The sequence below is a fragment of the Notechis scutatus genome, chromosome 4 (assembly GCF_049901735.1).
Source record: "Notechis scutatus isolate UNSWTSFEM ecotype Mainland chromosome 4, rNotScu1.2, whole genome shotgun sequence".
In the NCBI taxonomy this organism is placed as follows: Eukaryota; Metazoa; Chordata; class Lepidosauria; order Squamata; family Elapidae; genus Notechis; species Notechis scutatus.
Window position 1 is genome coordinate 2337828 of NC_142012.1, and position 6209 is coordinate 2344036.

Here is a 6209-nt window from a genome sequence, read left to right on the forward strand (position 1 = left end):
ATCCATCCCTCATTTTGACTACACCCAAAAGCAACTTACACAACCCATAAAGACCACAAAAAATGGCAGTTTTTACCTTCAGAAATTATATCTTTCTTATGTGTTCTGTAAACAAAAACGCACCCTTTCATGTTTGCAAAGCTGATGAGAAAAATCTTCCATTTGGCCCGCATTTGCAGCAACTTCCGTTTCTTCTGAGCACCTTCAAAACTCAACTGCAAGGTGATTAAGAAAATAATGGAATGTGCAGAAATGAGTAGGTTCACATTAGCAATTAGATAGCAAGAAGAAACGGAGTATTATAACATTTGGGATTTATTTTATGGATGGTTAGAAAGTAGAGTAAAAAATTAAAGGATACTGTAATAATGATATACTGCAATAGATCATTCTGAATAAGTTATAACATGAATATAATCTAGTAAGAGTTGGGATTTGCTTTCAAGGATAGCCGGAAACTGAAATAAAAAAACCTGATGACATTGTAATAATGAAATAATATGATGTATAATGTTGATTAGAATATAATATGAATGTAAATTCAACAAGAAACGTATACAAATATTATTATATGCACAAGATATATGTACCCAGCCAACACACTGTATAATTGAAAGATGGTTTTGTTGTTTTTGTTATAAAAATAATTTTTTTAAAAAAAAACCTCAACTCCAGGACACCAAACCTGGAGAAATCCGTTCGAAAACCAAACTCTGCTATTTCAAAATAGAAGAAAAAAATAGAAAACATAAATGCTGAATAAACCCCCTCGCCCAACAAGCCCAGATAAATAAGCTCTTTTGCCCTTTAGAAAATACAACAAGACTTGACAAAATTAAAAGAAAAAAGACGGAATTATGAACCAGGAGAAAAGGGGCTGGCTGGCTCACCTACCTGCTTGGTTAAATGATGCTCTTTGGCTGAAGAAGGGAAGCAGGTTGGACCGAGCAACTTATATGCATTCTAAGAGAGGAGGCGGGGCCAAGGGAAAGGCGGGGCCAAGGGGTGGGTGGAGCTTGGAGATGCTCTGTTCCAACCCAGCACATACAAGATGCCGACAGGCAAATTGCAAGCATTCGAACACGAGCAGCTATTGTGCATTCTTCCTCACAGCAAGCCCAGAGCTGATCTCTTCTTGTTCACAGAGCCGATCTCTCGCTTGTGATTTTTCAAGAGGCAATTGGACTTTCTTTGGTTTGCCTTGAAGGGGTTTTGCTTCTCATCCAAGAAGCTTCTTCAGTTCTGACTAAAAGGTGGAGGAAGGAAAGGATTTATATTCCTTGAAGACAGCTGGTTATTTGCATCCTTTTAGAAAGCCGTTGAGGCCACTTGGAGGTTTAGCTGTGCCCTCACAGTCACCTGAATAGTGCAAAGGGAGGTGGAGCCTTCTTGGAACGGTTGAAACTCCTGTTTGCAACGAAGTTGTAAACAGGAACTTTCTTATTCTGTTTGCACAGGTCTACTGTAGAACAAAAGGGACGCGGTGGCTCAGGGACTAAGACGTCGAGCTTGTCGATCCGAAAGGTCGGCGGTTCGGCGGTTCGAATCCCTAGCGCCGCGTCACAGAGTGAGCTCCCGTTCCTTGTCCCAGCTTCTGTCAATCTAGTAGTTAGAAAACTTGTAAAAAAAATGCAAGTAGAAAAATGGGGACCCCTTTGGTGGGAAGGAAACGGTGTTTCATGCGCCTTTGAAGGCATTTTGTCCTGCCGGCCACATGACCACGGAGACATCTTTGGACATCGCTGGCTTTTCTTTGGCTTTGTGACGGAGATGAGCACCAACCCCTAGAGCCGGAAACAACTAGCACGTATGTGCGAGGGGAACCTTTACCTTATTGTAGAACAGAGTTCTCTCTGCGGTCCAATAGAATAGAATAGAATAGAATAGAATAGAATAGAATAGAATATATCATATCATAAATATAATATATATAATATAATATATATAATATAATATTGTATATATATATATATAATATTATATTATATATTATAATATAATATAGCTATAATATTCAGGTATTCAGCTTTCCACGTCATTATAGTTGTGCTGTTAAAGTTGTAGCAACGTTTCGGCAGAATCTCATCTTCCATCATCAGGCTTCTGTATTGATTCTGTATTCTGTATTCTGTATATCAATACAGAAGCCTGATGATGGCAGATGAGATTCTGCAAACGTCTACAACTTTAAAAGCACAACTATATGACGTGAATCCAAACTGAATGCCATCATCGTGTTCTCATATAATAAGGCCTGGTCTTATTTTTGAGCAAAATGGCTGGTCTTTTGGGGACTTAATTACCCCCTTGCATCTCGGGAGGCGGCGCGACAGCGGATGTTGACTCGGTTGTGCACTCATCGGGTCAATGCAGGCAGCACCATATCCGTGTGCAACAAAGTATTCTAACGCAAGCCCCACCATTCCCCACATGTTTTAATATAGGCCTTAATTTGGGAGGGCTAATTTCATTTCATGCCTATAAACATGCTGGAAAATTGTTGGAAACAGAAAACACACACACACACACATATATATATATATATGATTCTTAAGTTTTATATATACACATATATATATAATATAAAATCTCAGAAAACCAATATATAATATAATATATATAATATATTATATATTATATCATACCATATATCAGATCAGATCATAAATATATCAAATCAGATCAGATCATAAATATCAGATCAGATCAGATCAGATAATATATAATATCATATAATATCATATATCAGATCAGATCAGATAATATATAATTCTATTTCTAATTGTAATTCTACTGTCCATTCAAAGTAACAATGGCAAATGAGAAAACAATGAAAAATGGAACGTGACCATTTTTCGCACTTACGACCATCGCAGCATCTTGTAGTCACTTGATCAAAATTCAGAGGCTTGGCCACCGACTCGTATTTACGACGGTTGCAGTATCCCAAGGTCACATGATCCCCTTTCACGACCTTCTGAGAAGTCCAGTCAGATTCACTTAACAACCATGTGACTAACCTGACAACTGCAATCATTCATTTAACGACGGTGACAAGAAAGGCCGTAACACGGAACCAAACTCACTTAACAGCCGTTTAGCTTAGCCACAGAAATTTGGGGCTCAATTGTAGTAGTAAGTCGAGGATTACCAGCAACTGGTTTCCTTCATCGAGGACTCTTGAAAGTTACGAAGAAAAATATCCAGTTGCTTGTCGTCCTCCAATGACGTCCATGACTAATGGGGTCTCGGCCTTTTCTCTCTTTGGAGGGAAAACGCACAACCACAAATTGTCCATATTTGACTGACCTCATGCCTGAGACCTCAGCATATTAGAGGAGACCTCCGGCATGGACAGCAATCTCTTGTGCTTTTTAAGAGGCACGGACAACGTGGCTGCTGCCCTCCCTGTACTGCTCTGTTCTGTCTCGCCTTTCCTCTTTCCCAAAAGATGAAAGAGTACAAACTCACACCAACACAGGCAGGCAAGCTGGCTCGGACTTCACAGAGTTAATTCCTTGGAACTGATAATATTCTTGGCATTCCCACATGTCCTGCCTGCCAAGTCCGAACTGATAAAGTTTTACTCACAGAAAATCACAAAAATAGTCATTCGCGAAGAAAATCTGAAGTAAGGTAAAACTTTGTCCCATACAAAGTTCCAGCCGACAACACACCCACTTTTATCCCCTGTGGGCTGTGGCTCAATGACTCAGCTCACTCTCTGACCCTCCCACGCCTCCTACGTTGCTGCTCACGTTTATCCCTACGATGCTGCTTAGGATCGAGCCAACACTCTTCCTCTTTACTCTTTGTCAGGGGCTGCTCTGATATGCCTTCCTCCTCCTAATTAATCTCAGGCTGTTCCTCTCGGTTGTCTGATGGAACCTGAGGCATTACCAGGGAGGAAGGTCCTGGGGAGGAAGGCATTCCCAGTTCCTCCTCCTCATCTTCCAGGTCCTCTTCCTCTGACAGCATAGGCTCGGGAATCGGGGCCACAACACTGCTCTCTGCAGTATAAACGCTGGTAGCTGCCAAGAAGAAATCCAGAGAAGGTTTTTGTGGGCAATTCTATAAACAAGGCAACCAATGGTGGTGCCAAGATGTCGTACTTCATGTTGACCTTCTGTTTATTTTCACTGCTTGCTTTTTCTTCTGCCTGCTACATCCAGAATTGTCCCATTGGAGGGAACCATAGACTATAGAGAGGATAATACAATTGGAAGGGACTTGGGAGGTCTTCTAGTCCAACCCCCTGTGTAGCAGAAGATCTTATACGATTCTAGACCAATGTCCAAACTCTTCTTTAAAAACCTCCAGTGATGGAGGATCCATCATTTAAATATGAGCCAGAAGTGTGCAGCAGCAACCAAAAAATAGCTAATACAACCCTTGGTTGTATAAATAAGAGTCATCGACTTAAAATCATGTGAAGTATTAGTACTGCTTTATACAACCTTAGTAAGGCCACACCTGGAGTACTGCATCCAGTTTTCTTTGCCATAACGTAAAAAAGACGAGACTTTGGGGGAAAAGTGCAAAGAAGGCAGCTAAGACGATTAAAGGCCTGGAGATGAAAACATATTACGACCAGGGGTGGGATTCAATTTTTTAACAACCGGTTCTATGGGCATGGCTTAGGTGGTGGACGTGGCTTGGTGGTCATGTTATTGGCTGAGTGTGGCCAACTCAATATCACTCACATCGAGGCACGCATCTCCTCGCCTGGACTCTCATGACGGGTTCCAGGCGGATGAGCTATATTCAAGAATTGGTCTGGCAAAGGTTTTGTATGCCGTAGTTAACAATTCAACGAAGATGAAACTCAAAAGTTACAATCATTTGTAGTTTAACTCATCAAAGATTTAAGTACACTCCTTTGCTCCACTTTCTCTCACACCCTTTCTCCACCATCACTCACACTCCTTTTCTCTACCTTCCCTCACACTCCTTTCTCCACTTTCTCTCACACTCCTTTCTTCACCATCACTCACACTCCTTTTCTCTACCTTCCCTCACACTCCTTTCTCCACTTTCTCTCACACTCCTTTCTCCACCATCTCTCACACTCCTTTCTCTACCTTCCCTCACACTCCTTTCTCCACTTTCTCTCACACTCCTTTCTCCATCACTTACACTCCTTTCTCTACCTTCCCTCACACTCCTTTCTCCACTTTCTCTCACACTCCTTTCTTCACCATCACTCACACTCCTTTTCTCTATCTTTCCTCACAATCCTTTCTTCATCCTCCCTCACCTTCCTTTCTCTATCTTCCCTCACACTTTTTCTCCACTTTCTCTCACACTCATTTCTCTACCTTCTCCCACACTCATTTCTCCACCTTCCCTCACACTCCTTTTCTCTACCTTCCATCACACTCCTTTCTCCACTTTCTCTCACACTCCTTTCTCCACTTTCTCTCACACTCATTTTCTCTACCTTCCATCACACTTTTTCCACCTTCTCTCACACTCCTTTCTTCACCTTCTCTCACACTCCTTTCTCCACTTTCTCTCACACTCCTTTCTCCACCTTCTCTCACACTCCTTTCTCCACCTTCTCTCACACTCATTTCTCCACCTTCCCTCACACTCCTTTCTCCACTTTCTCTCACACTCCTTTCTTCACCATCACTCACACTCCTTTTCTCTATCTTTCCTCACACTCCTTTCTCCATCCTCTCTCACCTTCCTTTCTCCACCTTCCTCACACTCCTTTCTCTACCTTCCATCACACTCCTTTCTCCACTTTCTCTCACACTCCTTTCTCCACCTTCTCCCACACTCATTTCTCCACCTTCCCTCACACTCATTTCTCCACCTTCTCCCACACTCATTTCTCCACCTTCCCTCACACTCCTTTCTCTACCTTCTCTCACACTCCTTTCTCTCTCACGCTCCTTTCTTCACCTTCTCTCACACTCCTTTCTCCACTTTCTCTCACACTCATTTCTCCACCTTCCCTCACACTCCTTTTCTCTACCTTCCATCACACTCCTTTCTCCACTTTCTCTCACACTCATTTCTTCACCTTCTCTCACACTCCTTTCTCCACTTTCTCTCACACTCATTTCTCCACCTTCCCTCACACTCCTTTCTCCACTTCCTCTCACACTCCTTTCTTCACCATCACTCACTCCTTTTCTCTATCTTTCCTCACAATCCTTTCTTCATCCTCCCTCACTTTCCTTTCTCTATCTTCCATCACA